General features: G+C 47.4%; 1 long non-coding RNA gene across 2 annotated transcripts; it reads left to right on the top strand.

Annotated features, from left to right (window-relative positions):
• Positions 1-306: 306 nt before the first annotated feature.
• Positions 307-23,767, top strand: LOC137541654 (uncharacterized). Of its 2 annotated transcripts, none has more exons than XR_011025246.1 (3): positions 307-408; positions 6,380-6,556; positions 23,390-23,767. It is a non-coding gene; the product is annotated as an uncharacterized lncRNA (long non-coding RNA). The 2 variants fall into 2 exon arrangements; XR_011025245.1 differs by lacking the exon at positions 23,390-23,767 and adding an exon at positions 20,997-21,098.
• The last annotated feature ends 205 nt before the right edge of the window (positions 23,768-23,972 follow it).

Raw genomic sequence — 23,972 nt, 5'->3', positions numbered from 1 at the left:
AGAGACAGTAAATAACACGCAGCTACCATACTGCAGCCTCCATATCCCACCGAAAGGCAGCTAGACTCCCCCTGACCGCCTCCTCCCCCCGCAGCACCCCTTGGACATAAGCGGGACACATCCCCAGCACCTCCTGAGCTACACGCTCACTGAACGCCGCCATCTCCCAGCCAGACTGAGCTCCTTACCGGGAGGCGGGGCCCATGCTTCGCGCATGCTCCGCCCGGCTCTCCGCTATGTGAGGTGATTTGTTCTCTGCAGCTCACCGTCCAGAGCACAGGTGGGAGCGGCGCAGTTGAAATTAGATGAGAGGAAAGGGAAGTGATGAGAGGAGATCAGAGAGAAGCTGCTGCACGCCAATGGCGGGGAGTCACTCAGCGCTCTATCAGCAGCTTGTGTGTATAGGAGGTGAGCTGCTCTGTGTAAGTTACATGCAGTCTGCTGGGGAGCGGTGAGGGGGGACAGTTATGAACGCAGAAATACTACAGTGACTGGCTATTGGGAATACCAAGCTATAGTGACGGGGAAACGCACTGACCGTTACCAAGAGTGGAGGTAAAGAAGCCAGGATAGCAGCACCGGGAAGCCGCAGCTACTGAGAGAGTAACCTGGGGCGAAGCATGCAGAAGCTGCGGTAACACTGGGAAGCAGTGGGGTAGCTAAGGAGCTGTGGGCCTCAGTGCAAGTTTTACATTGGGGGCCCCCCAAGCACTCTATACATAACAATTGATATGGCTCACCAAAACCTGTTAATGGCATCTACAGTGTCAGAGGTGCAAGAAGGGGGTGGGGAACAGTTTGTTAATGATTACTACTATCCAAATTATCTATAGAAGTGATTATTATGAGCACAGGACCAACAGAGAATTAATAATGCAGTTGAGGGAGGACCACTTGGGGCCCCTCTAGCCCAAGGGCCCCAATGCAGTCACAACCTCTCTGCACCCCCTGTTGCTATGCCCCTGCTGGGAAGCACATTGACTAGGGAAGAAGCATTGGGAAGTCTGAACTATTGTGTGACCTGTAGAGCTGGGGAAATGAGTTGAAATCTGTCTTCTTCCACGCAAATTTCATTCCTTGCATCTCGGACCTGGGCCAGTCAGAACTGTGAGGAGGTCAGTCTGATCGGACCAGTTCCAAACAGCACAAAATGTGGATGCAGTTTAGATCATAAATTAGTGACTTGGTAAGCCAAAGCTATAATGACCAGGGGCAAAGTGCTGGGAATAATGAGGTATAGTGATTAGGCCCAGGGTAGAAGTGTTGGGAAGACAGGAATAGAGACCAGGGGCCCATATGCAATTTACTTTCTCCAGTTTTCTCCTAGGTGATATTTTCCCACCTTCTCATAAAATGCTTATTCTAGTGTACTGTAGACCAGTTAATGTAAAAGATTTATACATACCTGGAGCCTCCTCCAGCCCCCATGCGCACGGATCGCTTCCATGCTGCTGTCCTCAGCCTTCTCCAGCTCCGGTACCCGTAACTTTAGCCAGTTGCAGCCAGTCTGCACAAGAGAAGTGCGCCCTCTACATATTTCTCCTGCGGCTGCTGGAGATGCATAAAGGGCACACTTCTCTTGCACAGACTGGCCGAAGTTACAGGACCCGGAACTGGAGAAGGCTGAAGACAGCGATCCATACGCATGAGGCTGGAGGAAGCCCCAGGTATGTATACACTTTTTATATTAACTGGTCTCTGGTTTCCTTGAAACCACCAGTGAGAGAAAATACACAAAATTTTGATAGTACTTTTTCACCTTCTTTTAGTCCTCCTTTCCATGGACTGTTGAGCTGTGTGCTCAGCGAGCAGTTATCAGGCAGTGAGCAGTTACTAGGCAGCAGTAAGCAGTGGTGAGAGTTAGAGGCATTTCACTGCCTATAAACAGTCTGTGGAAATGAGGCCTTAGTTAGTTTCAAATGTAAAATGCTTGTTGTTTCAGAGAATATGAAAATTCTACAATAACATTTGTAAAGTGCTTTTCTCCCATAGGACTCAAAGCCCATTCTTATCTCCTAGGTGTCACTATACAGCCAATACAGTTTTGTATACAATTCTGCCTTGGCCATTTTTGTAGTGATCATTATGCTGCATACACACTTGAGATAAAAGTCTCTGGAAAAGGCAAGATCACAGACCAATTTTACCCCCTTCCATGTAGTATGAGAGCCATACTCTACACAGTCTATTCTATGGAGCTGCACTCCCCATCAGATAAAATCTTTGCAAGATGCTGCACACAAAGATTGCCCATACACATTCAAAAGATCATTATCTGCAAAAGATCTCTTCCTGCAATAGATCCATTCCTGCAAAATGCATTCATAGTCTATGAGATCTGCAGATCATCATACACACCTTGTTTAACAGACTTCATCTGCATATCTGGCAATCATCTGCAGATCTGAAAATCTATCCTGGTGGATCTGATCTGCAGATGATTGCCTGTTAAACAAGGTGTGTATGATGATCTGCAGATCTCATAGACTATGAATGCATTTTGCAGGAACGGATCTATTGCAGGAAGAGATCTTTTGCAGATACTGATCTTTTGAATGTGTACGGGCAATCTTTGTGTGCAGCATCTTGCAAAGATTTTATCTGATGGGGAGTTCAGCTCAATAGAATAGACTGTGTAGAGTATGGCTCTCATACTACAGGGAATAGAGTAAAATTGGTCTGTGATCTTGCCTTTTCCAGAGACTTTTATCTCAAGTGTGTATGCAGCATAAGGGATGGTCAGGAAGATGCAAATGATTTTGAGTTGAGCAGCTTAAAAATAAATCAGATCATGCTAAGGTAAAATGCAATTGGTTTGTTTTCACGCGGGATACGTTTGCATACACATTTGAATTTGCATTATCCTGTATCAACTCAAAATTTGCATATCATTGACCATCCCTAGTTACCATATACTTACTGCTTAATATAAATTGCATTCTACAGTTTCTATGTATATGGTAACTACAAAAAAGGATTTGACATTACAAGAAGAAAACATTGATTTGATTTGTTAATATGCTGGAGTTACCAGCTGCTATCTAAAGTCTAGTAAGAACAAAGTTCCACAGCACCATGTTAATGTATTTAATTGCTGTTTATTGGGATAAAAATTGAGATATTGCTATACAGTAGTATGCTGTACAGCAATCTCTCTGGTGTTTATCCCAATAAACAGCTATTAAAAGACAACTGAAGTGAGAAGAATAGAGGCTGCCATATTTATTTCCTGTTAAACAATACCAGTTGCCTGGCAGCCCTGCTGATCTATCTATATGGCTGCAGTAGTGTCTGAATAACACAAGAAACTAGCATGCAGCTAATCTTTTCGGATCTGACAATAATGTCAAACACTTGATATGCTGCATGCTTGTTCAGGGTCTATGGCTGAAAGTATTAGAAGCACAGTATGAGCACGATAGCCAGGCAACTGGTATTGTCTAAAAAGAAATAAATGTCAGCCTCCATATCCCTGTCACATCAGTTGTACTTTAAATACACGGAGATGCTGCAGAACTTTTGTTCTTGCTACATTAGACCCTGCTGGGCTATAGGGTTTCTCTGCTGTAGCACACATCTCTCCCCATTGGTTGCTGGTCCACCCCACTGCTACTGATATCTAAAGTCTGTGTTATAATTTACCCAGGTATAGTTTGAACTTTGCAATCATCTTTTTACATTCTGGTAGAGTATAAAGGTGGCCATACACCTATAGATGGCCACCAGATCCACCATCGATAGATTCATCTGATCAGTAAGGGATCTATTGGCTGCCCACAAATTTTGAATCCATTTAATATGTGGGGCCACTGGCTGCCTTGCTGCTTAAGGAGTTCCCCGCCCATTCTCCTCTCCCCCTGGCTAGCAGCAGTACTCTCACCTGTCTGGCTGGCACATTTACTGCCAGGCCCAAGCCACTGTTCTACATCATGTAACAGAAGCTAAAGTTCAAATACTGGAGCTCCAGTGTCTCGTGTGTTTGAATTTTGGCTTGTGTCACATGATACAGACGTGAAGAGGACAGGAGGAGGAAACCTACCACATGAAGTTAAACCACCAGACCTGTGAGGACACACGCCAGCCCGGGATGGGTGAGCGTACTGCCACTAACACCGGCATGATCCTGTCTGGTATATATGCTTTTTATTGCCAACTGTCTTACAACAACATTGGAAGAAAGTGATTTTTAGGCCTGGTTCACACTGGCAAATAGTGGCAAAACAGATCTGATTACCGGTCAATCAGATCAAACGTTTGCCTTCTGCTGCTTCCGTTCCATTTCCCCATATCCCCCCCCCCCCCCACACACACACACACACACCCACCCACACACCTACCTCCAAAGTGAATTTTGCTGGCTAGAACAGTTTGCTTTTTCACCAGTGTGAAAATACATTCCATGTTCTCATTGCCCCCAATGCAGGGCTCCAGCGTTTGTTTCCGTTCCGCTGGGGTCAGCGGTCTAGAAAAAATTGCTGCAGGACCAAACTTGTGGTCTGTTCAGCTGAACAGATCCATTCTAACAGGCCAACGTGAAAAGAGCCTTAGGTTTACATTGCATCGGTTTTCATCTGTTAGGATCTGCAAACTAACTTTTTTTTTAATGTTAATGTGAAGAAATGTTTATTACATTTTCCATTTGTTTTTTGTGATAGTGATCCTTTAACCAAAATACTTTATTTCTCACCGCCCAGCAATGGCTTTGCCTACACTGTATGAATATTAGGGTTACAGTGAATGTGCCAGCGGATCTCCTGCTAGGTAGATTCCATGCCTTTCTCACTGTAATGACCTTGCATCTGCAATTCTTAGAAAATGCAGCACTGCGGTGCCACTACATTGTACTGACACATCTGCACAGTCACTGTAAGCCTACATTTCCATCAATACAATTCTACATGTAAAAGTGCCACAACTGACCTCCATAAGTACATCTTAATCACCAGATTGTATACAATCATTCCATTTTGGCACAAAGATGCTAGGTGTACAATATTCTTTTTCCTAGATCTTCAACAGAAATTTCCTCTGGATAAAGGTGGCCACACACCATACAATGTTCATGCACTGACAGTACAATTTATATAATCTTACCAACATCCATGTAGTATAACAGCACTTTGTAATTGATTAGCCAGATTGTATAAAAATTGTATGGTGTGTGTGTGGCCACCTTAATATAGATCAGTCATGGTGAACCTGTGCCAGATAGGGTATTCAGAACCCACTCTGAGGGCATGCAAGCCAGTTTTGAGGCACTGGTGGAGGGCAAAGTTGCAGCTGGGGAGAAAATTGCGCATAAAGCGGGCACAGTGGCGGGGTGAAGTTCAGCACTCGTCTCTCCAGGATCCACAAGGACGCACATGACTCATCTTCCTCCTCCAAGGCATTCTCTATGGTGCTGCACCCTAGAGACAGAACTCCTGAGAGGAGAAAGACTGTCTTGTACGTCCTTGTGGTTCTCAGGGAAGCAAGTCACTTAACCCCTCTGCTGGGCACTCTGCATGGGAGGGAAATCATTTGGCTACTTTCCTAGCATGGTGGTTGGTAGTGGGGGGGGGGGGGGAGGAGGAGTCATTGGTGCACATTGGGTATTATTGAGCTTCCAATTTACCTAGTGTGAAAGACTTCTTCACACTAGGTTTACCAGATCCTTAGAGACACTGAAGCGAGAATAATTATCGCTTCAGAGCTCATAGTAAAACGCCGCTATCCCGCTGCTAAACGGGGGTCCCTTCACCCCCAACCTCCCTCCCTGCTAACTATGAGCTCTGAAGCGAGATTTATTCTCGCTTCAGACTTTCTTTAAAGGGATACTGTAGGGGGGTCGGGGGAAAATGAGCTGAACTTACCCAGGGCTTCTAATGGTCCCCCGCAGACATCCTGTGTTGGCGCAGCCACTCACCGATGCTCCGGCCCCGCCTATGGTTCACTTCTGGAATTTCTGACTTTAAAGTCAGAAAACCACTGCGCCTGCGTTGCCGTGTCCTCACTCCCGCTGATGTCACCTGGAGTGTTCTGCGCAGACACAGACCATACTGGGCCTGCGCTGTGCGCTCTTGATGACATCAGCGGGATCGAAGACACGGCAACGCAGGCGCAGTGGTTTTCTGACTTTAAAGTCAGAAATTCCAGAAGTGAACCGGAGGCGGGGCCGGAGCATCGGTGAGCGGCTGCACGGGCACAGGATGTCTGCGGGGGACCATTAGAAGCCCCGGGTAAGTTCAGCTCATTTTCCCCCGACCCCCCTACAGTATCCCTTTAAGGTTCAAACTGGGTTTACAGACTGTCTGCTGAATTCAAGGTCCGTACTCACTGCACATTTTTCCCCAATTATATTTTTGACCTACAAGTCAGTTTCCTCGCTCTTGCAATGTAGGTACAGGCGCATGATTTCTCAAAAGACACTTAGTGGAGTGTGAAGATAACGACCGTCACAGCGGATCGGATATATAAGCCTGAGATCGCTTGACCGCTTGTTTGTGCCCATTGTGTGCCGTCGGGGATTGCTCGTTATCCTGGAACGTCGCTGAGATCTATTTTCCTGGGGTGCGAGGTGAGTATTCAGCTGCAGTGTGAACAGCCTAATGTCATGCAGGGAAAAAATATCCTATGAAACTCACCTCAGGGAGAAAAAGCACTAAAACTACATGAAGAAGCAGGACAAAAAAAGCCTGATTATATGGTAAAAAAATAAAAAAATTATAAACCCTAATGTGAATAGCCTGTTCACAATATGACAACAAACCACTAAAAGAACAAGCCATTTACACTATGCAAAAATGTCCTGTTCTCATAAACCTAGTGTGAACGGCCACATTTCCTGAACCCAATCTGAACAGCCTGTTTTCATAGAGTGAAGGGCCTGATCACAGGCACACGCTTGTGTGAACATGTTACAGTGAGAACATACATGTCACAATAGATTTAAGAGATCAGGTCATTTGCTTAGTGTGTATGACTGTTCACTCAAGGGTTGAGATTAGGCCATTCACACTGAGAACTGGCCTACTGCACTATGCAAACTGGCTATTCACATTATGGTTATGAGATCAAGCCATTTATAGTATGCTAAAAGGCCATTCACACTAGGTTCATGAAATTAGGCCTTTTGAACTATGCAAACTGGCCATTCATGCAGAGATCAGGCTGTTTACACTATGCACCCTGCTTAGCCTGTTCTCATAGTGTGAATGGCCAGATCTCCTAAACCTAGTGTAAACGGCATGGTCCCGTGAACCCTGTGCGAGTGGTCTGTTTGCGTAGCAAGAATGGCTTGATCTCATAAACCTAGTATAAATGGCCAGTTCACATAATGCAAAAAGCCAGACTGATAAACCTAGTGAACTTGCTTTTTCTCAGTGTGAACGGCCTAATCTCATTGCCTATTCACACTAGATTTATGAGAACAGGCCTTTTGCACTATGCAAACTGGCTGTTCACACTTAAGCATATGAGATTAAGCCTTTCACACTATGAGAACAGGCCATACACAATGAGTTCAGGATATCAGGCTTTTCTCACTATGAGCACAGACAGTTCACTAGGCATATGTGATCAGACCTTTCACAATGGGTTTATGATAGGCATATGTGATCAGGCCATTCACACAGAGAACAGGCCTTTTTCATTATGCAGTCAGTTCTCATAGTGTGAAAGGCCTTATCTCAAAAACCAGTATGAACGGCCAGTTTGCATAGTGCGACAGGCCTGATGTCTTAAGGTGCGTACAGAACGACGGGTCCGTCAGACCCTCCCACTGAGCGGGTGTTCTCCCGACAGTAATGCGTGTGTACAGTCTTTCCGACACACTGTACACATGCACTACTGTCGGGAGAACGACTGCCCAGCGGGAGGGTCTGATGGACCCGTCGTCCTCTATAGTAGTGCGTGTGTACGCATCTTAAAACCTAGTGAACTGCCTGTTCTAGCATGAAAGGCCTGATTTCATAAACCTCATGCAGATGGACAGTTTTGCACTATGTAAACTGGCCGTCCACACAAGGTTTATGAAATCAGACCTTTCACACTATGAGAACAGGCAGTTCACTAGGTTTATGACATTAGCCCTGTCGCACTATGCAAACTGGCCGTTCACACTGGTTTTGAGATCAGGCCTTTCACACTATGGCCTCGATTCATAAAACATTCCCGCATTCGGAAATGCTGAAAACTGCTCACTTTACCGACCACACAGCAAAATCTGTATTCATAAAGGCTTTTTCCGCATGAAAAGCCGACTTTCGCGAGCAGAGTGATAAATCACTGCCTTGCGCAGTGATTATCATAGCAAAAGTAACAAGTAGTCAATTCATAAAGATTAGAGGTAACGGTATGCGGACGGATATTACCGCTACCTCTGATGTGGCGAGAAGCGTGCGGAATACATTGCAGTGAATGGGACAGACCTCCCAAGCAGCTGCAGAGAGAACACCGCACGGAGGGATTCCGCCTGCTTCTCCTGTTTCCGCATGTCTCCCGACAGCCTAACGCCTGCCTACAGTGGAATATCTCCGCACGCCTGTCACAACTAGCAAAATTTTTATGAATTACCACCCTGAAGGCGGAAATACTGACAGCGGTGTTTCCCCGCTCGACGTTACCTTCCCGACAGCACTTTTATGAATCGAGGCCCATGAGAAAGGACCGTTTGCAAAAGTGAAAAACGCCTGTTCTCAGTGTAAATGGCCCATTACCATAGTGTTGAAAGGCCTGATCACATAAGCCTAGTGAACTGTCTGTTCTCATAGTGGGAAAGGCCGATATCCTGAACCTATTGTGTATGGCCTGTTTTCATAGTGTGAAAGGTTTAATCTCATAAACCTATGAAAGCAGGCAGTTCACTAGGTTTGAGAACAGGCTTTTTGCACTATGCGAACTGGCTGTTCACACTAGGTTTATGAGTTCAGTCCTCATGTTTATGAGAACAGGCCTTTTGCACTATACAAACTGGCCATTCACACAAGGCTTATAAGCTCAGGCCTTTGATACTATGAGAACATGCAGTTCACTAAGATTATGAGATCAGGCCTTACACTATGAGAATGGACAGTTTGCATAGTGAAAAAGGCTTGATCTCATAAACCTACTGTGAACAGCCAGTTTGCATAGTACAAAAGGCCTGTTCTCATAGAACTATTGTGAATAGCCTGTTTGAATTTTGTAAATGGCCCGATCTCATGAAGCTAGTGTGAGTGGCCAATTCACATAGTGCAAAAGGCCTGACCTGATACAAATAATGAACTGCCTGTTATAGTGAGGTTAGGCCTTTTGCACTATGTGAGTTGGCCGCTCACACTAGTTTCATGAGATCGGGCCATTTACAGTATTCAAACAGGCTGTTCACAATAGTTCTATGAGAACAGGCCTTTTGTACTATGCAAACTGGCCATTCACACAAGGTTTATGAGATCAGGCCTTTTTCACTATGCAAACTGTCCATTCTCATAGTGTAAGGCCTGATCTCATAATCTTCGTGAACTGCATGTTCTCATAGTATCAAAGGCTTGAGCTTATAAGTCTTGTGTGAATGGCCAGTTTGCATAGTGCAAAAGGCCTGTTCACATAAACTTTATGAGGACTGAACTCCTAAACCTAATGTGAAAGGCCAGTTCGCATAGTGCAAAAAGCCTGTTCTCATAGCGTGAAAGGCCTGTTCACACTAGGCTTAGGAGATTAAATCTTTCACACTATGAAAACAGGCCATACACAATAGGTTCAGGATATCAGGCCTTTCTCACTATGAGAACTGGCAGTTCAGTAGGCATATGTGATCAGGACTTTCACACTATGGTAATGGGTCATTCACACTGAGAACAGGCCTTTTCCACTATGCAAACTGTCCATTCTCATAGTGTGAAAGGCCATTTTGCATAGCACGACAGACCTGTTCTCCTAAACCTAGTGTGATGGGCCTTTTGCACTATGCAAACTAGCTGTTCACACTAGATTTATAAGAGCAGGCCTCAAATTAGGTTTATGAAATCAGGCCATTCATAATGTTCAGGCGATCAGGCTGTTCTCAATATAACAGGCAGGTCACTATTTGTATGAGAACAACCTGATCGCCTGAACAGTTTTTGAATGGTCTGATTTCATAAACCTAATGTGAAGCCTGCTCTCATAAATCTAGTGTGAACAACCAGTTTTCATAGAGCAAAAGGGCCGTTCGCACTAGGTTTAGGAAAGCAGGCCATTTGCACTATGTAAACTGCCCATTCACCCTAGGCTTTTGAGAGGAGGCTGTTCACACTATAAGAAAAGGCAGTTTACTAGGTATGACATCAGGCCTTTTGCACTAGAACAGGGCGTATAAACCTTGTGTGAATGGCTAGTTCTTACATTGTAAGAGGTCAAGCCTTTTACACAATACCAGGCAGTTCACTAGGTTTATGAAATCCGGCCTTTTGCACTAAGCAAACTGGCCTTTCACACTAGGTTTATGAGATCAGGCCTCTTTAACCTATGAGAATGAACAGTTCACATAGTGTGAATGGACTAATCTCATAAACCTAGTGTGAATGGACTAATCTCATAAGCCTAGTGAAATTTGCATAATGCAAAAGGCCTGATCTCATCATGAACCTAGTGTCAACGGCCCGATCTCATCATGAATCTACTGTGAACGGCCCGATCTCATCATGAACCTAGTGTGAACGGCCCGATCTCATGTTGTGAACGGCCCGATCTCATGAACCTAGTATGAGTGGCCCAATCTCATCATGAACCTAGTGTGAACGGCCTGATCTCATGTGTGAAAGGCCTGATGTCATCATCAACCTAGTGTGAATGGCCCAATCTCATCATCAATGTAGTGTGAACGGTCTGATCTCATAGTGAACCTAGTGTGAACGGCCTGATCTCATCATATACCTAGTGTGAACGGTCTGATCTCATCATGAACCTAGTGTGAACGGCCTGATCTCATCCTGCGTGAACGGCCTGATCTCATCCTGCGTGAACGGCCTGATCTCATCCTGCGTGAACGGCCTGATCTCATCATGAACCTAGTGTGAATGGCCCAATCTCATCATGAACCTAGTGTGAACGGCCCAATCTCATCATGAACCTAGTGTGAACGGCCCGATCTCATGAACCTAGTGTGAACGGCCCGATCTCATCATATACCTAGTGTGAACGGTCTAATCTCATCATATACCTAGTGTGAACGGTCTAATCTCATCATATACCTAGTGTGAACGGTCTAATCTCATCATATACCTAGTGTGAACGGTCTAATTTCATCATATACCTAGTGTGAACGGCCTAATCTCATCATGTGTGCACATCAACCTAGTGTGAACAGTCTGATCTCATTGTGAACCTAGTGTGAACGGCCTGATCTCATCGTGAACCTAGTGTGAACGGCCTGATCTCATCATGAACCTAGCGTGAACGGCCCAATCTCATCATGAACCTAGCGTGAACGGCCCAATCTCATCATGAACCTAGCGTGAACGGCCCAATCTCATCATGAACCTAGCGTGAACGGCCCAATCTCATCATGAACCTAGTGTGAACGGTCTAATCTCATCATATACCTAGTGTGAACGGCCCGATCTCGTCATGTGTGAACGGCCCGATCTCGTCATGTGTGAACGGCCCGATCTCGTCATGTGTGAACGGCCCGATCTCATCATGAACCTAGTGTGAACGACCCGATCTCATCATGAACCTAGTGTGAACGGCCCAATCTCATCATGAACCTAGTGTGAACAGCCCAATCTCATCATGAACCTAGCGTGAACGGCCCAATCTCATCATGAACCTAGTGTGAACGGTCTAATCTCATCATATACCTAGTGTGAACGGTCTAATCTCATCATAAACCTAGTGTGAACGGTCTAATCTCATCATATACCTAGTGTGAACGGCCTAATCTCATCATGTGTGCACATCAACCTAGTGTGAAAAGTCTGATCTCATTGTGAACTTAGTGTGAACAGCCTGATCTCATCGTGAACTTAGTGTGAACAGCCTGATCTCATCGTGAACTTAGTGTGAACAGCCTGATCTCATTGTGAACCTACTGTGAACGGCCTGATCTCATCGTGAACCTACTGTGAACGGCCTGATCTCATCGTGAACCTACTGTGAACGGCCTGATCTCATCGTGAACCTACTGTGAACGGCCTGATCTCATCGTGAACCTAGTGTGAACGGCCTGATCTCATCGTGAACCTAGTGTGAACGGCCCGATCTCGTCATGTGTGAAAGGCCCGATCTCGTCATGTGTGAAAGGCCCGATCTCATCATGTGTGAAAGGCCCGATCTCATCATGTGTGAAAGGCCCGATCTCATCATGTGTGAAAGGCCCGATCTCATCATGAAACTAGTGTGAACGGCCCGATCTCATCATGAACCTAGTGTGAACGGCCCGATCTCGTCATGAACCTAGTGTGAACGGCCCGATCTCGTCATGAACCTAGTGTGAACGGCCCGATCTCGTCATGAACCTAGTGTGAACGGCCCGATCTCGTCATGAACCTAGTGTGAACGGCCCGATCTCGTCATGAACCTAGTGTGAACGGCCCGATCTCGTCATGTGTGAACGGCCCGATCTCGTCATGTGTGAACGGCCCGATCTCGTCATGTGTGAACGGCCCGATCTCGTCATGTGTGAACGGCCCGATCTCATCATGAACCTAGTGTGAACGGCCCAATCTGATCATAAACCTAGTGTGAACGGCCCAATCTGATCATAAACCTAGTGTGAACGGCCCAATCTGATCATAAACCTAGTGTGAACGGCCCGATCTCGTCATGTGTGAACGGCCCGATCTCGTCATGTGTGAACGGCCCGATCTCGTCATGTGTGAACGGCCCGATCTCGTCATGTGTGAATGGCCCGATCTCGTCATGTGTGAACGGCCCGATCTCATCATGAACCTAGTGTGAACGACCCGATCTCATCATGAACCTAGTGTGAACGGCCCGATCTCATCATGAACCTAGTGTGAACGGCCCGATCTCATCATATACCTAGTGTGAACGGTCTAATCTCATCATATACCTAGTGTGAACGGTCTAATCTCATCATATACCTAGTGTGAACGGTCTAATCTCATCATATACCTAGTGTGAACGGTCTAATCTCATCATATACCTAGTGTGAACGGTCTAATCTCATCATATACCTAGTGTGAACGGTCTAATCTCATCATATACCTAGTGTGAACGGCCTAATCTCATCATGTGTGCACATCAACCTAGTGTGAACAGTCTGATCTCATTGTGAACCTAGTGTGAACGGCCTGATCTCATCGTGAACCTAGTGTGAACGGCCTGATCTCATCGTGAACCTAGTGTGAACGGCCCGATCTCGTCATGTGTGAACGGCCCGATCTCGTCATGTGTGAACGGCCCGATCTCATCATGAACCTAGTGTGAACGGCCCAATCTGATCATAAACCTAGTGTGAACGGCCCAATCTGATCATAAACCTAGTGTGAACGGCCCAATCTGATCATAAACCTAGTGTGAACGGCCCGATCTCGTCATGTGTGAACGGCCCGATCTCGTCATGTGTGAACGGCCCGATCTCGTCATGTGTGAACGGCCCGATCTCGTCATGTGTGAACGGCCCGATCTCGTCATGTGTGAACGGCCCGATCTCATCATGAACCTAGTGTGAACGGCCCAATCTCATCATGAACCTAGCGTGAACGGCCCAATCTCATCATGAACCTAGCGTGAACGGCCCAATCTCATCATGAACCTAGCGTGAACGGCCCAATCTCATCATGAACCTAGTGTGAACGGTCTAATCTCATCATATACCTAGTGTGAACGGCCCGATCTCGTCATGTGTGAACGGCCCGATCTCGTCATGTGTGAACGGCCCGATCTCGTCATGTGTGAACGGCCCGATCTCATCATGAACCTAGTGTGAACGACCCGATCTCATCATGAACCTAGTGTGAACGGCCCAATCTCATCATGAACCTAGTGTGAACAGCCCAATCTCATCATGAACCTAGCGTGAACGGCCCAATCTCATCATGAACCTAGTGTGAACGGTCTAATCTCATCATATACCTAGTGTGAACGGTCTAATCTCATCATAAACCTAGTGTGAACGGTCTAATCTCATCATATACCTAGTGTGAACGGCCTAATCTCATCATGTGTGCACATCAACCTAGTGTGAAAAGTCTGATCTCATTGTGAACTTAGTGTGAACAGCCTGATCTCATCGTGAACTTAGTGTGAACAGCCTGATCTCATCGTGAACTTAGTGTGAACAGCCTGATCTCATTGTGAACCTACTGTGAACGGCCTGATCTCATCGTGAACCTACTGTGAACGGCCTGATCTCATCGTGAACCTACTGTGAACGGCCTGATCTCATCGTGAACCTACTGTGAACGGCCTGATCTCATCGTGAACCTAGTGTGAACGGCCTGATCTCATCGTGAACCTAGTGTGAACGGCCCGATCTCGTCATGTGTGAAAGGCCCGATCTCGTCATGTGTGAAAGGCCCGATCTCATCATGTGTGAAAGGCCCGATCTCATCATGTGTGAAAGGCCCGATCTCATCATGTGTGAAAGGCCCGATCTCATCATGAAACTAGTGTGAACGGCCCGATCTCATCATGAACCTAGTGTGAACGGCCCGATCTCGTCATGAACCTAGTGTGAACGGCCCGATCTCGTCATGAACCTAGTGTGAACGGCCCGATCTCGTCATGAACCTAGTGTGAACGGCCCGATCTCGTCATGAACCTAGTGTGAACGGCCCGATCTCGTCATGAACCTAGTGTGAACGGCCCGATCTCGTCATGTGTGAACGGCCCGATCTCGTCATGTGTGAACGGCCCGATCTCGTCATGTGTGAACGGCCCGATCTCGTCATGTGTGAACGGCCCGATCTCATCATGAACCTAGTGTGAACGGCCCAATCTGATCATAAACCTAGTGTGAACGGCCCAATCTGATCATAAACCTAGTGTGAACGGCCCAATCTGATCATAAACCTAGTGTGAACGGCCCGATCTCGTCATGTGTGAACGGCCCGATCTCGTCATGTGTGAACGGCCCGATCTCGTCATGTGTGAACGGCCCGATCTCGTCATGTGTGAATGGCCCGATCTCGTCATGTGTGAACGGCCCGATCTCATCATGAACCTAGTGTGAACGACCCGATCTCATCATGAACCTAGTGTGAACGGCCCGATCTCATCATGAACCTAGTGTGAACGGCCCGATCTCATCATATACCTAGTGTGAACGGTCTAATCTCATCATATACCTAGTGTGAACGGTCTAATCTCATCATATACCTAGTGTGAACGGTCTAATCTCATCATATACCTAGTGTGAACGGTCTAATCTCATCATATACCTAGTGTGAACGGTCTAATCTCATCATATACCTAGTGTGAACGGTCTAATCTCATCATATACCTAGTGTGAACGGCCTAATCTCATCATGTGTGCACATCAACCTAGTGTGAACAGTCTGATCTCATTGTGAACCTAGTGTGAACGGCCTGATCTCATCGTGAACCTAGTGTGAACGGCCTGATCTCATCGTGAACCTAGTGTGAACGGCCTGATCTCATCGTGAACCTACTGTGAACGGCCTGATCTCATCGTGAACCTACTGTGAACGGCCTGATCTCATCATATACCTAGTGTGAACGGCCTGATCTCATCATGTGTGAAAGGCCTGATCTCATGTGTGAAAGGCCTGATCTCATCATGAAACTAGTGTGAACGGCCCGATCTCGTCATGTGTGAACGGCCCGATCTCATCATGTGTGAACGGCCCGATCTCATCATGAACCTAGTGAGAACGGCCCAATCTCATCATGAACCTAGTGTGAACGGCCCAATCTCATCATGAACCTAGTGTGAACGGCCCAATCTCATCATGAACCTAGTGTGAACGGCCCAATCTCATCATGAACCTAGTGTGAACGGCCCAATCTCATCATGAACCTAGTGTGAACGGCCCGATCTCATCATGAACCTAGTGTGAACGGCCCGATCTCATCATGAACCTAGTGTGAACGGCCCAATCTCATCATGAACCTAGTGTGAACGGCCCGATCTCATCATGAACCTAGTGTGAACGGCCCGATCTCATCATGAACCTAGTGTGAACGGCCCGATCTCATCATGAACCTAGTGTGAACGGCCCGATCTCATCATGTGTGAACGGCCCGATCTCATCATGTGTGAACGGCCCGATCTCATCATGTGTGAACGGCCCGATCTCATCATGTGTGAACGGCCCGATCTCATCATGTGTGAACGGCCCGATCTCATCATGTGTGAACGGCCCGATCTCATCATGTGTGAACGGCCCGATCTCATCATGTGTGAACGGCCCGATCTCATCATGTGTGAACGGCCCGATCTCATCATGTGTGAACGGCCCGATCTCATCATGTGTGAACGGCCCGATCTCATCATGTGTGAACGGCCCGATCTCATCATGTGTGAACGGCCCGATCTCATCATGAACCTAGTGTGAACAGCCCAGTCTAATGTGTGAAAGGCCCGATCTCATTATGAACCTAGTGTGAACGGCCGATCTCATCATGAATCTACTGTGAACGGCCCGATCTCATCATATACCTAGTGTGAACGGTCCGATCTCATCATGAACCTAGTGTGAATGGCCTGATCTCATGTGTGAACGGCCTGATCTCATCATGTGTGAACGGCCTGATCTCATCATGTGTAAACGGCCTGATCTCATCATGTGTGAACGGCCTGATCTCATCATGTGTGAACGGCCTGATCTCATCATGAATCTAATGTGAACGGCCCAATCTCATGAACCTAATGTGTATGGCCCGATCTCATGTGTGAAAGGCCCAATCTCATCATAAACCTAGTGTGAATGGCCCGATCTCGTCATAAACGTGTGAACGGCCCGATCTCATCATAAACGTAGTGTGAACGGCCCAATCTCATCATAAACGTAGTGTGATCTCATCATGTGTGAACGGCCCGATCTCATCATGAACCTAGTGTGAACGGCCCAATCTCATCATGAACCTAGTGTGAATGGCCTGATCTCATGTGTGAATGGCCTGGTCTCATCATGAACGGGCTTTAGATCAGGTGTTTTGCCTTATGCGTACAGGCAGCTCGCTCTATGTTCATGAGATCAGGCCGTTCACACTGAAAATAGGAAGCTCACTCTATGTTCATGCGATCAGTCCATTCACACTAGATTCATGCGATCAGGCCGCTCACACTAGATTCATGCGATCAGGCCGCTCACACTAGATTCATGCAATCAGGCCGCTCACACTAGATTCATGCAATCAGGCCGCTCACACTAGATTCATGCGATCAGTCCATTCACACTAGATTCATGCAATCAGGCCGCTCACACTAGGTTCATGCAATCAGGCCGCTCACACTAGGTTCATGCAATCAGGCCGCTCACACTAGGTTCATGCAATCAGGCCGCTCACACTAGGTTCATGCAATCAGGCCGCTCACACTAGGTTCATGCAATCAGGCCGCTCACACTAGGTTCATGCGATCAGGCCGCTCACACTAGGTTCATGCGATCAGGCCGCTCACACTAGGTTCATGCGATCAGGCCGCTCACACTAGGTTCATGCGATCAGGCCGCTCACACTAGGTTCATGCGATCAGGCCGCTCACACTAGGTTCATGCGATCAGGCCGCTCACACTAGGTTCATGCGATCAGGCCGCTCACACTAGGTTCATGCGATCAGGCCGCTCACACTAGGTTCATGCGATCAGGCCGCTCACACTAGGTTCATGCGATCAGGCCGCTCACACTAGGTTCATGCGATCAGGCCGCTCACACTAGGTTCATGCGATCAGGCCGCTCACACTAGGTTCATGCGATCAGGCCGCTCACACTAGGTTCATGCGATCAGGCCGCTCACACTAGGTTCATGCGATCAGGCCACTCATACTAGGTTCAGAATAACAGGCAGCTCGCACAACGTTCATGAAATCAGACATTTACACTATGTGAACAGGTGCCACACACACTAGGTTTAACAGATTAGGTAGTTCACACTATGCAAACAGCCTATTTACACTAGGTTTATGTGATCACTAGGTGTATGCAATGAAGTTGTTTACAATAGGTTCATGATGAATCGGGTCACTCACTCTATGCAAACTGACCATTCACACTACGTTTATGATGAGATCAGGTCCTTCACCCTAGGCCTGATCTTGTCAACCTAGTGTGAATGGCCTATTCTCACTAGGTTTGATACCAGGTTCATGAGATCAGGCCTGCTCGCAAAAGGTTCATGATGAGATCAGACCATTCACACTATGTGAACAAACCAAACCATTTGCACTAGGTTTATAGAACAGGACATTCACTCTATGCAAAGTGCGAATGGCCTGATCTCATAGTGCAAATTAAGTGTTCTCATGTGTTACCAACCTAATCACACCATGTTTTTTTTTTCCCTTTGGGGGAGGGGGGGAGGTGTTAGAGGTCATCTGGATACACATACTGAGCGGGTACCAGTTTTCTGACAAATAACACGCGGGGTTACAGGTGCTACCATTCGGCTCTATAGCAGTGCACCCATAAGACACTTAGGGCCCAAAGTAGAGCGTTTAATCTGCCATGTTAGCACTTTGCAATCAATGAGTTCTGAATTGCTGTTTGGCACTCAACATTAGTGATAGTTAGTCATTTTTCCTGTCTACATTGGTATATGTACATGAAAGGTTAAGATTAGCAGTAACTGTGTCTAATGTAGGCATACACTGTAGAGCCTGAAAAACACTCCAATTAAAGGGGCAGTATTGCGAAAATAGTCCTTTTTACTTCATTACATATAAGTTATGTACAAGTGGAGTAATACTTTAAACACGTTTAGTGGCTGAACAAATGTAATTAGTACACTGGCATTACCTATTTTAAGCAAGGGAGCCACGTCAGAAGAAACATTTACTGACGCCGATTTAGACAATACCATTATGCTGTAGGAGGCAGCTAAATCAGCTGTTTGGGGTGGCATTATATTTCCCCCTTGAGACGTTAGAAATAGGATCCTCCACCTTGTAACTGCACTCTCGTGCAGTTCCCCCAGCTCATGTGAGCTGCGTGACGTCACCGCACTTCACAGATCCTAATGCTGTCTGCCAAGGCCCCTTCACCGCTGCTGGCAAGGACACGGACACCTATTGCTGTCCGTTGCTGTGGTTACTAGCTTTCAGCTCTGCGCAGCATTGTGGCAGCAGCACGGAGCAGCCAGGAGTTGTAGCTGTGTCCTGCTAGCATCTAACTTTACGATTAAAGTTGTTGTTTTATTCACGAGGCAAGCATTCTTAGAAGGAAAGCAGTAAAAATGTAACTCTTTCCTTCTAAGAATGCTTGCCTCGTGAATAAAACAACAATTTTAATCGTAATGTTAGATGCTAGCAAGACACAGCTACAACTCCTGGCTGCTCCGTGCTGCTGCCACAATGCTGCGCAGAGCTGAAAGCTGGTAACCACAGCAACCGACAGCAATAGGTGTCCGTGTCCTTGCCAGCTGCGGTGAAGGGGCCTCTGCAGGCAGCATTAGGATCTGTGAAGTGCGGTGACGTCACGCGGCTCACATGAGCTGGGGGAACTGCACGAGAGTGCAGTTACAAGGTCGTGCAGTTCCCAAGGTGGAGGATCCTATTTCTAACGTCTCAAGGGGGAAATATAATGCCACCCCAAACAGCTGATTTAGCTGCCTCCTACAGCATAATGGTATTGTCTAAATCGGCGTCAGTAAATGTTTCTTCTGACGTGGCTCCCTTGCTTCAAATAGGTAATGCCAGTGTACTAATTACATTTGTTTAGCTACTAAACGTGTTTAAAAGTATTCCAGTCCACCAAACGAAGTTGCGATCACAATCCTGCCTCCCCAATAGGAGCCTAGGATTTCCCTGTAAAAAAGCAGGTGATAGTGCAATACTGCCTTTTAAGAAGCAGTGTGTACTCGGTTGAAGTCTGCGGATCCCCAATACAATAATTGGTGACATTGGTGCAAATTTATATATTTATACTTATATTACTGTGGAGCGCTGTCCTTTTCTCCTCTCCCGGGAGTGATCCTTGGTGTTTAAAAGTATTACTCCACTTGTACATAACTTATATGTAATGAAGTAAAAAGGACTATTTTTGCAATACTGCCCCTTTAAGTAGCGGCTCGGGATCAGGCGGAAATGGCTGATCCCAGTCAGGTTCATTCTACGGCGCAGGCGACTTGCACCTGTGCAGTAAAGTGGACCCAACTGGGATTTGGCTATTTCCACCTGATCCTGAGCTGAGAGCCGCTACTGCTCCTGTGCTGGAGCCGGGAAGGTAAATATTGCAGACGTTACTTACTGCGCCTGCGCCACAGCCTGACAAATTGTCAGCTGTGGCTTTGGAGGGTCCCAGCAAGACAAATTGTCGGCTGTGGCTTTGGAGGGTCCCAGCGAGACAAATTGTCGGCTGTGGCTTTGGAGGGTCCCAGCGAGACAAATTGTCGGCTGTGGCTTTGGAGCGTCCCAGCGAGACAAATTGTCGGCTGTGGCTTTGGAGCGTCCCAGCGAGACAAATTGTCGGCTGTGGCTTTGGAGCGTCCCAGCGAGACAAATTGTCGGCTGTGGCTTTGGAGGGTCCCAGCGAGACAAATTGTCGGCTGTGGCTTTGGAGGGTCCCAGCGAGACCACCATGGGACGGAGGACGACGGGGAAGCCTCGATAGGATCCAGATGCTTCCCCCTCCCGAGATACGTACCCCCCCATCTCCCCAGGGGCCCTTTTTTTTTAAATTACAGAGTCTCTTTAAGATTGTGATAATATGGTATATTGTAAGGAGCTTGGAACTGAGTGAATCAATTGTACTTCCTGATGATTAGAATTGGCCCAATTTCAAGCTGCATATAATTTACACTGTGTTGATCAGCTCTACTCTACAATTATCTCATTTTGCTTGATATTTTGTGCCTTTATTCCAGATAAATGAAAACTGATGTTCCTATTTTTTTTATATATATATCCCTGTAGAAAACAAGGCTTTCAACAACTTTCCATGCCCATCTCTGTACTGCCTACACGGCCCCACTCCTTCTTCAGAACGCATTACAATACAGATAATGTGTGAAAAAAGTGTACTTGTCATTTGTTCTGCATGTTGACATAATGGCTGCTGTCTGGCCCACCAAATAGACTCTTTGGAAGTGCAGTTTTAGAGCCACTGGCCCATTGAGAGGACTGATTGCTAATTGGCTCTTTCGTACAGGAGCAGGCCTGGCCCTAAGCCAAGTACACACACTAGAATTGTCGCCCGTCCGGGATAGAGACATGATCCCTTGGGCGGCAATTTGTGGAACGATGCTGTACAGACACAGCCTTAAGTCTAGCGATGTGTTCTGTTGCTATGGAGGGGGGCAGAGGGACAACGATCGGCGGACGACGAAGCAGCTTTAACCACTTGCCGACCGCACACTCATAACGTGCGTCGGCAAAGTGGCAGCTGCAGGACCAGCGACGCAGTATTGCGTCGCCAGCTGCAGCCTAATTAATCAGGAAGCAGCCGCTCGTACGAGCGGCTGCTTCCTGTCAAATCACGGCGGGGGGCTCCGTGAAAAGCCTGCGGGCCGCCGATGGCGGCTCGCAGGCTAGATGTAAACACAAGCGGAAATAATCCGCTTTGTTTACATTTGTACGGCGCTGCTGCGCAGCAGCGCCGTAAGGCAGATCGGCGATCCTCGGCCAATCAGCGGCCGGGGATCGCCGCCATGTGACAGGGGACGTCCTGTCACTGGCTGCACAGGACGGATAGCCGTCCTGTGCAGCCCCGATCACCGGGGGAGGCAGCAGGTAGGAGAGGGAGGGGGGAATTTCGCCGCGGAGGGGGGCTTTGAGGTGCCCCCCCCCGCCACCCACAGCAGGCAGGAGAGATCAGACCCCCCCAGCACATCATCCCCATAGGGGGGAAAAAAGGGGGGCAATCTGATCTCCCTGCCTGCACCCTGATCTGTGCTGGGGGCTGCAGAGCCCACCCAGCACAGATCAATCAAACCAGCGCTGGTCCTTAAGGGGGGGTAAAGGGTGGGTCCTCAAGTGGTTAATCAGTCAGCGAAACTTGTAAAAAGCATTGCGAATGGTCAATGCTTGGGCATCGGGGGTCATTAACCTCCCTGGCGGTATGATTCCTTCCTGATTTTAGGGTCTAAAAGTGGTACCATTTTTTCATGTGCTTTTAGACCCATAAATCATACCACGAAAAAGCCTGGCGAAGCCCCTGCACTTATGCACCTCCCTGGGATCCAGCGCAGCAGTTCTCCCTCAGTCCTCCAGATGGCACTGTAACCCTATAGTGAGATTGCCGGCTGTCGTTATGGTGACAGTCAACAGTCGTACCGGAAGCAGAGCCTCGGAGAAGAGGAATGGCCACCAGTGTCTGGATCGCCCGGGAGGTGAGAACGCCCGCTGTGCGCAATGCTCTGCATTGACCTCCCGGCAGCTACCACGAGTGTAGCTCGGAGTTACCACTGTGAGCTGCATTTTTCCACCCCAGAGTGTAGCTTGTGGTTACTGCTAAGGAGGTGAAGGATCTGTCAGGATGGATCTTTAATGATGCCCAAGCAATAACTATCAGCGGTCGCTGTACACAACAATCGGTGCACAAAAATGAAGAGTAGAAACTGGCACTAGATGTGGGCAAAAAGGGAGAGATTGGCAAGACAACGGAGTAGGCCCAGCACATACGAGCTCTCTTATGGACAATCTTGTATGCATGCAGAAGAAAAGACAACGAGGCACTGTAAATGCACAAAGTGTACCTTTACTCAACGGTGATCACACATCGGGTTAGCGGTGGGGGTGACAGAGGCCTGACAGCCGTTTCGCTTACAACTAAGCTTCCTCAGAGGCCAATGTAGAGTACATCAGAACCCAAGTGTGTAAGGTTTTAAATAGGTCTCCCTTACCGCAAAGTTGCGGCTGATGCCGTCCGCTCGTGCTGGCCGCGGCTTCCCCCCCGGAAGTGACGTAGACGCCGCTCTAACCAATTGGTGAGCAACGGGTCTCCCCGCTCATACGCGTTGTCAATTTCCTTATGGGGATGTCATCGCGCGCCTGCCCATTGGTCAGCGATGGCGGCGGGTTGCCATAGTGATCATTGACCCTATCAAAACACACAGAGGGACACAGCCGTCTGTCATGAATTTGCTGCAACATGAAGCCAGATTGATTTATGAGACAAAAGCGTGTGGCCAACTAGGGCTAAACGAAAGGAATGAGCTGCATTGCTTTCTTTCTAAGTATTAATGGTCAACTACCTCTCTATGTCCATTTATTGCACGAGTGTTCTTTTTCTATATGTAGTTTTAAAGTTTCTAACTTCACTATGTTATTCATGACAGACAGCTGTGTCCCCCTGTGTGTTTTGATAGGGTCAATGATCACTATGGCAACCCGCCGCCATCGCTGACCAATGGGCAGGCGCGCGATGACATCCCCATAAGGAAGATGACGATGCGTATGAGCAGGGAGACACGCTGCTCACCAATTGGTTAGAGCAGCATCTACGTCACTTCCGGGGGGCGGAGCTTCTGCGCCGGAAGCCGCAGCCAGCACGAGCGGACGGCGTCAGCCGCAACTTTGCGGTAAGAGAGACCTAATTAAATCCTTACACACTTGGGTTCTGATGTACTCTTTATTGGCCTCTGAGGAAGCTTAGTTGTAAGCGAAACGGCTGTCAGGCCTCTGTCACCCCCACCGCTCACCCGATGTGTGATCACCGTTGAGTAAAAGTACCCTTTGTGCATTTACAGTGCCTCGTTGTCTTTTCTTCTGCATGCACACAACAATCAGTGGCTGAAACACTTATCGGCTATTTAAGATGGCGGTTATCACGTGTGTCCGTCGCTTTAAAGGGAACCTAAACTGAGAAGGATATTGATTTTTCCTTTTAAAATAATACCAGTTCCCTGACTCTCCTGCTGATCTTGTGTCTCTAATACTTTTAGACACAGC

This window comes from Hyperolius riggenbachi, chromosome 12 (assembly GCF_040937935.1).
Source record: "Hyperolius riggenbachi isolate aHypRig1 chromosome 12, aHypRig1.pri, whole genome shotgun sequence".
NCBI classification, from domain to species: domain Eukaryota; kingdom Metazoa; phylum Chordata; class Amphibia; order Anura; family Hyperoliidae; genus Hyperolius; species Hyperolius riggenbachi.
Note: the sequence above shows the minus strand (reverse complement) of the source record. Positions and strands in the feature narration are given on the sequence as shown.